Here is a 12,431-nt window from a genome sequence, read left to right on the forward strand (position 1 = left end):
TTATAGATTTATCCTATGGCTTAATGTGTGTTCTATTTGACCCAATTTGGAGAAATTTGCAAGTGGTTTTAATTCTTTTACCAAAATCTTATTTTAAAAATAAAAAGTTAAAGCAAAATTCAAAGAAGAAATCAGTTCTTAAAGCTCTGAGGAGGTGCCTTGACCTATATGTCACAGAGCTTCTAGTGCTTCCAAGGATACATATGAGAAGGAGGTGTATTTCTTTGTTCTTAGTCTTCCATTGTAATAAACATATACCTCTCAATTGACTCATTTGGTAAAAAGAGCATGTTCCCAGGCCAGTGCCATGAAAAAATACGCATAACACAGAGTTTACCATTTTCACACATATGATTCAGTGGCATTATTTAAATTCACAAAGATGGAAAACTGTCACTACTATTTCTGAGATCTTCCCAGATTGACTTCTGTGTGTACAGGTTTTTGAATTTTAATTCATTTCTTTATTCATTCAGCTACCACTAGAATTAAAGTACATAAGAGTTCCAAAAGCCCATAAATTCCTTTATAGTTAGCTATTCCCTTTCAACTCTAGCAATCTCTGAGTACTATGTGTGTGTGTGTGTGTGTGTGTGTGTGTGTGTGTGTGTGTGTGTGTGTTTAAATATTTTAATGGTAAATGGACACAACACCTTTATTTATTTTTATTAGTACAGAGTATAAAACACAGTGTCACACACATGCTAGGCAAGCACTCTACCACTAAGCTAAAATCCCTGCCCTGAGTGTTATATTTTTGTCTTTCCAAAATGTCATATAAATGGAATAATACATTATGTCTCATTTTGAGACCACACCATCAGGCCTTTGAGTTATTACAGGAATTAATCGCTTATTCCTTCTTGTGGCTGAGTACTATTCCATTCTATGGGTAAATCATGTTTGTCCACTCACCCACTGAATGATATTTGAAGGAGAAAAATATAAATAGAGCTGATGTAAACATGCATGTAGAGATTTGCATGGACATAATTTTTATTTTTCAGGATAAATATGTAGGAGTGGGAATGCTAGATCATAGATATGTATAAATTTCACATAATAAGAAGCTCCAAATTTCTTTCTAAAAATTATATTCCACTAGAAATACATGACATCCAATTACTCTGTATTCTCACTAATACTTGATATTATCATCGTTTCTTCTTTTGTTTGTTTGCTATTCTAACAGATACATAATGGTAACATTACATTGTCTTCAATTTACATTTTTTTAAATTTTATTAATGTTTTCATGTGGTGTTGAGGATTGAACCCTGTTCTTCACTAATCCTAGGCAATTTCTATACCACAGAGCCATAATCCAAGCGCTGCATTTTCTTAATTGTTAATAATGTTGAACAGTGAGTGTCCCATGTACTTATTTGCCATCCAAGTGTCATCTATGTTGCAATTTCCATTCAATTTTTTGCCCATTTACAAAGAAAAGAATTTTTGTAACCATTAAACTTTCAGTTATTTATATATAATGGATAGGTATACTCTTTCAATAATATGCTTTCCAAATATCTTCTAATATGTAGCTTGAAGTTTCATTTTCTTAACAAGTCTTTCACAGAGCAAAACATTTTAATTTTGGGAAAGTTGAATTTATCAATTTTTTATTAGTTATGCTTTGCCCTATTTTTTAATGTGTTGACATTGTTATAATACAAAGTTAACTATTTTAACATGAAAAATACACTGCCTTTGGTGCATTCAAAATATTATGCAAATACCATCTGTATTAGTCTGCTCTCTGTTACTGTGACAAGATAATAAACTTAAAAGGAAAAGAGGTTTATTATGGCTTACAGATTAAGAGCTTTCAGTTCATGGCAATTTGGTCCTGTATCTTTAGATCTGTGGTAGCACAATATATCATGGTTGGAGCATGTGGCAGAGAAGGCTGTTCATCTCATGGTGGGAGGGAAGCAAAAGAGAGGGAGGATATGGAGGAGTGGGGTTCTGCTGTCCCTTTAAATGGCATGCCCCCCAGAGTGACCTAACTTTCTTTTATTACCCAAACCTCTTAAAGGTTTTACTACTTCTTTCAGGACCCAAAGTATCCTACCAGGTCTGTCTAGTTTCAAACATTTTATCACCTCAAAAGAGAAAGCTCAGTACCCATTGAGTTTCCAATTTATCTTTCTAATCCCTAGCAACTACAAGTTGGATGCACCTAACTCCAATAATTTCCTATTTTTATTACCTTTTCTGTCTGGGTAACATCATGTAAGAGTAATTTATTAATTTTTGGAGTTAAATAGTATTCACCTTTCCTATATCCTATATATTATTTATTCTTACACTTGTGGATATTTGTAACAGTTCCAACGTTTGAATATTGTGAATAATTGTTGCTCTGAACATATATGTGAAAGTTTGAATTTCCTATATTCAATATTTTAGGAATATGGTTGGGGCCATAATTTCTAATTCATAAAGAAATTCTGGGTTTATTTGCTTCTTTATTTTTGACCTGGCTATCAAAAATACTCTTCCACACGTATGCTATACCACCAGTCTATATACTGAATTTCTTCCATGGTTAATGACTTAAGAACAGTAATACTATTTTGTATGACTAAACAATTTTATGTTCCCACAGTAACGTATGAAGTTTCCAATTTAACCAAGTACTTGCTAACATTGTGGTAGTTATTCAATTAGAAAAATTTAAGTCATTTCCATCTTTGTGGGTGTGAAATAGTATCTCTTTGTGAGTTTTATTCACTTGTACTGATGCTGAGTAACTTATGTGTTTATTTCCATTCATCTTTTTTTTTAACAAGAAATTTATTCTGATCCTTAGTATTTATCTTTTTGTTGTTGAGTTGTAAGAGTATTTGCCATGTTCTGGATGCTAGAACCTTTTCTACAAAAATGACTTACAAGTATTTTCTTTCATTTTATATATTTTCATTTCACTTTCCTTTTCGGTGGTATTGAGGGTTGAACTCAAGGGTACTCTACAATGAGCCACATCCCCATCCATTATTTATTTATTATTTGTTTGTTTTATTTTAGTTTTTTGAATACTTGACAGTGGAATGCATTACATTTCTTATTATACTTATAGAGGACATTTCTTAATATCTTTGTATAGAGAGTATGTTCATACCAATTCATGCATTTATACATGTACTTTGTGTTTTTTGTGGGGGATTTTGCATTATAATTCTTATTACACATGTATACTACAATTTTTCATATCTGTTCATATAAAGTATGTTGACATCCAATTTGAGTCTTCATACATGTACTTTAGAAAATGATGTAAATCACATTCCACCACACTTGCTAATCCTCCAACCCCTCCCTTTCACTTCCATCCCTATTCCTAATCTAGAATTCATTTAATCAACCCATGCACTCCTCCCTATCTCACTAAGAGTCAACCTCTTTATATCAGAGTAAACATTTTGCATTTTTTTGGGGGGGGAGATTGGCTAACTTTGTTTAACATTATCTTCTCCAGCACCATCCATTTACCTAAAAATGCAATGGTTTTATTTTCTTTTATTGCTGAGTAAAATTCTATTGTGTATATAAGCAACATTTTTAATTCATTTATCTATTGAAGGGCATCTAGGTTGGCTCTACAGTCTAGCTATTTTGAATCGTGCAACTATAAACCTTCATGTGTCTGTATCCCTTGATGTGGCTGTAGTATGGTGTTTTACTTTTTATTTTTTGAGACAGGGTCTTACAGAGTATCCCAGGCTGCTTTGGAACTTGGGAACCTCCTGCCTTATCTTTCCAAGTGACTGAGATTACAGGAGTACTCCACCATGACTGACTCCATATATCTTTCTTAATACTTCATTGTGTTTGGAAGAATGTAGTTTGATTTTCATTGCAATTGTGTTGAATCTACATGCCCTTCATTTGCACTCAATTAGTGAATCTCTTTAGATCAAAGCTGGGTGATACCAGATAAAAAGAGAAAAAAAAACTAAGAATCAAACAGAAACCCTATTGTTAGTTTACTGTTCAGAGACATGCTGTCATTATATTTGGTGGAAAATTTGTGTTGAATATCGATACACTATCTTGCTAAGAAATGGAACATTTTTCAACTTAAAAATATATAAAGTATGCACTTTATGTTGTATTTTTGTGCTTGAAATTACTGAGAAGAAGTCATTTTCTTTTTCTGGATTTTAATTTTGATATTTGGTATCATACACACAGGGGCAAACATAAAAAGAGTATGTCACATGGGAAGGGAAAAGAGCTAGATTGGGGAGGTTACTGTTTGAAGAATCTTGAAGGAATTTTTTATGCAAGTGTTTTTATGCATATATATTTTCCTTTCAGCCTTGCTATCTCCTGTTGCTTTTATCACCCTGCTTATATCCTTCTCCCACATATGGCCTCCTCAGAGAATATTTCTGCTGGACAACAATGGAAGGAGTTGATAAATCTATGGTTGTTGGTGGTGTATGCAGCATTTCTCAAACTGTTTTTTTTTTTTCCCAAATTCCTAAGGACAAAAAAGATGGAGATTCAATAGGTATGGAGATGGGCATTTTTTAATATTTTCTTATTTCAAAATTTTGTGAGTTTTAATTTGGTTTTGTCATTTTTGCATAATAATATTTTTCTCTAAATTATAAGGAATGTTTTTCTGTGGTGCAGGAAAGTCATGGAGGTCGTGCATGAGCAGAAAGAATTGGTTTTCAGGAACTCTCTGTACTTACTGCTCAGTTTCACTGTGAATCTAAAACTGTTCAAAAAAATTACTCATTTGAAAATAGTTTGACCCCAAAACTAAGTAAATTTGACATTTTAGAAAATAAGTAGCTTTGAGCTTTTTCCTGGTACAATATTATGGATTAGAATTTGAATAAAAAAGTTAGAGTTTGTAGTTAGAGAGTTGATCCAAGTGGTAAACAACCATGGTAGACTTTCATCTGCCCAAGAAAGCCTCTCATATAGCACATATAACCCTACTATATAGCACTGATGCATATGCTTTGCTCCTGGAAAGAGGGGATTCCTACAAATCTGGTATGGTTTGGGTATAGCTACATTATGGTAGGCATGATACCATGGTTGTTGTTGTTGTTGTTTGTTTATTTGTTTGTTTTTTTCTAACAATGAGAAACAGGCTGCTTTAATTTCCATGTGGTTGGTGTCAGCATGTTTCCTAATCTGCTGTTCTGGACTCATCTTTTAGTATTTTCCATTTTTTTTCTGGTCTTACCACATTCCTCAGAACTAGATATGTATGTGGAAGCACACATTCTATGTGTTCTGGGGTGATTGGAAGATTGATAGGGCAAGGGTACAGAACTCATGGTGAAATCAAATTATTTTTTGAGCATGTTCAGGAAATTAACCGATATTATTCTTTGTATGACATTAAACACTTCCCAAGCCACACCCACAAGAGGAGAACATGCCACATGAAAAGTTTAGAACTGTGGCTTGAGGAGCTATAGAGTTCTTTCATTGTTTATTTTGGAAGTTTAGAAGAGAAACTCCAGATGATATAAGCACACTTTATAATCTGACATGAACTATAATGTTGGGAATCTCTCCAGTGCTAGAAAGTGACACCTAACTTACTTACTAACTTGTGGTTGGCATTTCATCTTTAATTTCTTATCAAATTTCTAATTTCTTTTCATAAATATGTCACCTAGGTAATGTTTTTGAGACAATTTTTAAAAAATTAATTTTGGGAAAATAAAGAGCTAATATGATATGAAAAAAATTAGAAATGAGAACAGATTTTCTTAAAAATTGATTCTTAAAGTATAAAAAGCTAACACTGTAGAGAAAAAAAAACAAATTGCAGCTGCAGTTTGGGATAGAATATTGTGTTTGCGTTATTTGGTCCTCTGACACTTGGTTTCAAATAACATTGTTTTCTAAAATAGCCTTGAATCTCTTACATGTGCATTCAGCATAATGCAGGACAGTAACAACAACAACAAAATAATACAAAACTTAGGAATGATTAATCCCAGCTGAACAGGTAGAACACAAAACACCTTGCCACCCGAAGAATATGTTCTCTGCTAATTTTCAATGTTTTATTTTATATCACTTTAAATAAAATTTCAGAAAACAGAAGCAACAGAAAACTCACTTGAAAATATCATAAGATAAAAGAAGTACAGCAAAAATTGTATGTAGCTAGTCAGCAAGCAGATATGGCTTGCCCCAAAAGCTTGATGATGGTTCCTTTGTTTCCCTTTAATTTATAGTCTCATGCCTATTGAAATAGAGATTAAATATTTACATTCATATTTTTTGTGCCATGACTCATTTTCTTTCATTTTGGCCTTCATAGGTTAAATTTTACAAGTATAAGAATTATCAAACAGAATGCTGGGTTAGAGGTTAATAGCACACCTTTAATTCTTCTATCAAAGAGGTAGTGTGTAATAGTGGAAGGAGAGAGGATTTCCAGCAGGATTGTGTTCCTTCATAGTTGTATGATTTGGGGCACATTTTATAACCTTCTCTTTTGCAATGGTTGTCATTATAACTATTTGCAGTGTGGTACAATGATCATTTATAAAGTATAAAACGAACCCAGTTCTATGTCTGCCTAGATTAGCTGTTCAATTAACTAAAACTTAGAAAGGCTTGGTAAAATAAATAAGTACATTTATGGAGTAAAACAGGATAACTTATACTTATATTGCTTATATGACAGTACTGAGTTCCTTTTAATGATAAAATTTGTTTCAGGCTTGGGTCTCAGAAAACCCTGTAATAATTTTAACAATGATAGTAGCAGGATAAAGTTTCTGAAAGAAAGGGGAGTTTTGTATTCCTACAGATGAATTTTTGGTCTTACACTTTCCACCAGAACTTTCCATTTTTCTTTCTGCCCAGGCCAAAGCACCTTATTTAACTTGAGTTTAATGTTTGTTCAAAATATTTAACTTACTAGGTCATTGAAAACTTTCCAATCAACAGAGTGTAAACATTTATGAACGTTTTACTTCAAATGTTTCATCTACTTTTATAGTTCTTTGAAACAGATGATGACATATGTACATGAACTATGTACTCAGTGATTTATGGCAATTGGTGTGATCATTAATTTTTGGTGCCTTATTTTATCAGCCCATGATCGATTTAGAAAAGGTAATTGGTAATGTGAAAATTGGGAATAAGATGGGCCACCTGTCCAAAAGCGAATGCCCAACTGCAATTGACACACTGAGCAAGACACTAGGCTCAGCTGAGTATTTGTAAAGTGCTGGTTTTGTGTCTTCCATTTCACATTAGTTATCAGCCATTATCACAACCAACTGAGGTCATGTAAGCATTTTTTATATATGTGGAAATGAAACGTAAGATTTGGTGAGGTCAAGTGACCTGGTCAGAGGCGTGAAGCTATGGAGAGATTAAGACAGGGTCCTCTTCAACCTTAAATGTTCTTCCTCTTTTACCACACCTTTTTTCAGACTAATGTGTGTTACTCCAGATGAGACATTCTGCAGTTATTTCACTCATTACCTGTTCAGTTTCTTCCCTTTTAGATATGTTTTCATAGGCTCAATGTTACTGCAAGATCAAACTCTCCACTGCACTATCAAATTCAGTAGCTACTGGTCACTGTGGCTCTTTAAATTATGTAATTGAAATAAAACTTAAAATTTAGTTTCTTAGTCACATCAGCCACATTTCAAGTGCTCACTGGATATAGGAGTTAAGATAGGTATATAATATGTAAAAAATAATAACTTTCATCATAGATAGTATGTATATATATGTATACAGTTTGTTCATGATTGGCATCTGTTTCATGTTATACAGTCTTTTTTTACCCAGACACTGCATTTCTGCATAAGTATATGAAAGTTAAGTATGATATGCTGAAAATATCAAATGGAAGACATATGTTCAGCAAGTGAGAAGTATTAATTTCAGACAACTAAAATTATAATTTCAAATCATGCTTTTTTTAAAAATCATTTTTACCTTCTCTAATTTTTTACTTTCAATCACCATTAAGCATCATTGTTTGTGTACATGCAGTGATTCCAAAAGATTTCTTGGTTTTGACATTCTATAATTTTTCTAATTTTAGACCTCAATTGTGTTAAATCACAAATTAATTCCATCACTTTTCAAAAACTAGAAGCAGCATTTCTATTCATTTTAAAAATAAGATAATAGAAATTTAGTAAAGAGTTATGTGATTTAAAAACATTATCAGAAAATTTGGTGATACTGTGTAAAGTTTAGCCTGGCTACAGGTATACCATCTGTTCTAGTTAGAGATAATTATTCTCTGGAAAACATTTAAAAAGTTGAAATTCACTCTGTAAAATGCAGGTTGGGAATATTTATGTATAACGTCTAAAATTACAGGTTAAATCCAAAACAAAGGCAAACAATTTGCAAATGCTTGCACTAAATTAGCAGGTTATATATTAAATATTTAATACACACTCAAACTTTCTCTGTGTGTGTATACATGATCTCACATTGTATGTATAGTTACATATTTGGTCTGTGCATTTCCCTGTGGATAGAGTAGTTTTCTTTATTATTCATTGGATCAGATGAAAGTAGAGTTTTAGATTATAGCTGGGTTTAGAGACATTCTGGATTAGAGTGTTAGACATGAAGATTTAAAGGTCTTGCATTATTTTCCGGGTGCTGGTAAGGTTCTGAGTTTACAATTAGAAATGTTTTTGAGTATTTTTGCTGCAACCCTGAGGACATACACTTACTCAAAACCAAATGCTAATAATACCACTTTAACAACAGGCTATATATACTTTAGTCATCATTACCTTTTTGTAACTGCTGAAATATATTGCAGCAACCGTGACTCTTACTTAGAATTTACTGCAGCTGGTAGTCAAGACATTTATAGGTTTCATACTCTTCCTCAGTAGACTGTGAGAGTCTGAGTCCTGCCTTTTGTTTCTTTGCCTATGTGTTAGAGTAACTGACATGGGAGATTTTAGAAAATGGCAATTGAAGGGAGGAAGAAAGGCATGGATACTTATTATCATAATCCAGTTGCCTATTTTATTTGTAAGTGGCATGCATGGAATTATCACTGTAGTTTCTTTCTGTGAAATAAAAACAAATAAATAAATGACCATAGCACACTTACAGGTCTAGGATTCCCACCTTATTTTTTAGCACCACCTGATGTCTACAAGCATCTTCTTCCAGGCTAAAGTATCAATTGAGAACTGCTGTTGTAAGATTACAGTTATTTTCACTAGTTAAACAATGTTGTTCTTCCTTCTCCCTTTGTGACATTACCTAGTGCCCACATGTAGTGTGTGTGTGTGTGTGTGTGTGTGTGTGCGTGTGTGTGTGTGTGTGTGGTGTGCTACTCAGACAGGGGTGCACATAATTTGAGGTTAACTGGGCATCAGGTATTCAGTACTGCCTCAAAGACTTCAGATTCCTTTGGCATGCTTCACAGATGCTGCATCTGCTGTTCTAAGTGATTAAAATTTGCCCTTCTCCCAATGAAGTGATTTCCTGTGAAACATATGATGGTAGGAGCCACATTGGTAGCAGAAAACAGTAGGTGGGGAGCTGATAGACTGGAAAATATTATGACAATTCTCTTGACTCTCTGATTAAACAGCTGTCAATCTCAGCACATCTTAATCTTTGCTTTGGATGGAGCTGGCAGAGGATCCTTGTGGCTGCTTTGTCTCCCAAGACTTGATAACACCAGTGACTTTTAGTGAGGTAGTTTAGACTTGTCTGGAAACCTTAAACACTGTGTAGCCTTGATTCTTTAGTTTTCTGGTTGCTAATTATTTTATTTTTTTCCTGGTTGAAATGACAGGAGAAATAAGTGAATCAATGATAGGGATTAAATAATATTTTCTAATTCCAAATTATTAATTGGAATCCACTTGTGTTCTATTGGTGTATAATTGTGTTATAATTAAGAGTCTTTTCTCATTAACTAAAAACAAAAATAGCTCATTTAATCAAAGACTTACGCTGAGTCAGCTAATGTACTGAATTCTCTTATTCTGTCACCATAATCCACAATCTAGGTTTTATCAGAAACAACTTGAATTTTACAGTGGTTTATGTCTCACTTAAATACAACAAGTAATTTTATTCAACATTTGTTGTGCATATAATGAATAAAGCATGGGGATAGTTAGGAGAGCTTTATGAAATCTGGAGTGGGGCTTCTCAGATCCTTAAGGAAATACAGCTGAGGTTTTGATGGATGCGCTCTTCTGAAGCTGGATTGGGGGATCCAGAAAAGGCATAGGAAAGCCTTCAAAAATCTTTCATGAAGAAAGGAAATCCAAGATTGTGGGAGGCATGGTCTTGTCTTGTCTCTTATTACCCAATTTCTGAGTTTCCTAAGGAAATAAAACATGCTGCTGTGTGAACTTGAGACCAGAGTGTTATTTGACAGTGAACTTTGCTGACCCCCTGAATGGTAGGTAAAACTTCCTTTCAGTCGTGAAAATTGCCAGACAGAAATCAGATGCTATATCATTGAAGTAGGACATGTAATAAAACGTTGCTTTACAAAATGCAAGAAATTATCTAAAATGAGACTAATTTAATATTTTTTTTCTAATAGAACATCTTACACAAAATCAATCACTACAGACACCATTTGTCTTGTTCTGTAAATTATAATCAGTTTATAGATATTTGGTGTGTTTGTGTGTGTGTGTATATATATATACATTTCAGGTTTTTTTTCCATTTTTTAATTGATTGTTTGAAACATTACAGAGCTCATGATATATCATCTTCCATACATTTGAATCAACTGGGTTTTGAACTCCCCAAATACATATTGCAGACTCACTTCAGTTAAGTTTTAATAGAACACTCCTATAGTTTTGAGTTAAAACATAGTGTGTATAACTTTGGGTATGTATAGAAACTGTCAAAAATTTGAAATGTAAGGGGTGAATTAAAAATGTCTGTAAACACATAAAACATTAAAATAAAAGCTGAAACCAGTGGAAAAAACTGATGTTGTGAATTATCAATTAAAGTTCCTTTATAGGATATTGTCTTAGTAGAGTCTGTGTTTTAACAGCTGCCAGTAATTTAGACTAGTGGAGGCCTGAATAGCCGGTAATAATTTGAGAATTCATTGCATTTATAAATTGCTTCTTAATGGGAGCCCTGATTAATGTTGCCTTCCTTAAATTACTTGAACTGTTATTATAAAAATGGAATGAGTAAATAAATTTTGCAAACATGAAAGGTGCTTGCTCTCTCATTCTCTATGTGTATATATGTCTGATATAAAATTATATGGTAATCTTATTGAGTTTTAGTTTTAATGGTTTTAGTCTTCATTTAGATCCCAGGAGTACAAATAGTGAAAAGATTTCAAGCATATTTTGCTGAAAAAGGTTAAGTTTGTGTCATAAAGGGTGTTGTAAGCAGGGCGGAGTTTATCACTCAGTGGTAGAGCACTTGTCTGGCATGTGTGAGGTACTGAGTTTGGTCCTAAGTACCAAATAAAAATAAATAAATAAGTAAAGGTATTGTTTCTGTTTATGATTAAAAATATTTAAAAGAGTATCATAAGAATATTTAGGTGAAATATGAAGTCAACTATTTTAGGAAGAGATTTTTGTCTAATAATCAATAAATTCATTAATAATATGCCATTTGCTTGAATTATTTAATTTGCTACAGGGTCTTTTGCTGGTTATGTACTGTATCACCTTGTCCATTTACTTGGTCTTACTCTGAGTACTTGAAAACCAATTGCAGTTTCTTAAAAACTATTCTAAAATTAAAACATTTAAATTCTCAGTTTAAATATTTTCTAAATTCCTTGGTCTTTTCTTCAGTTAGCTATAAGGGAGAATGTTTTCTTATTATCACAGATGATTATAACTAGTTTTAAAACTAATTCAGTTAAATGATACACAAAAACGTTTTTTTTCATGCTCATAAGTGATATTTAAAAGTTGTTCTTTTTTAGATATACATGATGATAGAGTATATTTTGACATATTTACATGGAATATTACTTATTGTAATTAGAATCCCATTGTTATAGTTGTATATTATGTGGGAAATACTGGTCATGCATTGATGTATAAACATAGGAAAGTTACATCTGATTCATTCTGTCTTTTCTATTCTCATCCCTCCTCATATGTCTTCATTCCATTTTGTATAATCCAATGAACGTCTATGCTTCCCTTTTCCCATTATTGAGTGTTAGCATCAATATATCAGAGTAAAATTTAACATTTGGCTTTTGGAGACTGTCTTATTATACTTATAATAATAATTTGCAGATCCATCATTTAATACCAAAAGTCATTAAATAATTCTTTTTATGACTAAGTACTTTTCCTTTGTGTGTATGTACCACATTTTATTTATCCAGTCATCTGTTGAAGGGCACCTATGTTGACTCCATAGCTTGACTATTTCGAATTGAGCTGCTATAGAAATTGATAGCTACA

The sequence above is a fragment of the Ictidomys tridecemlineatus genome, chromosome Y (genome assembly GCF_052094955.1).
Source record: "Ictidomys tridecemlineatus isolate mIctTri1 chromosome Y, mIctTri1.hap1, whole genome shotgun sequence".
Lineage (NCBI taxonomy): Eukaryota > Metazoa > Chordata > Mammalia > Rodentia > Sciuridae > Ictidomys > Ictidomys tridecemlineatus.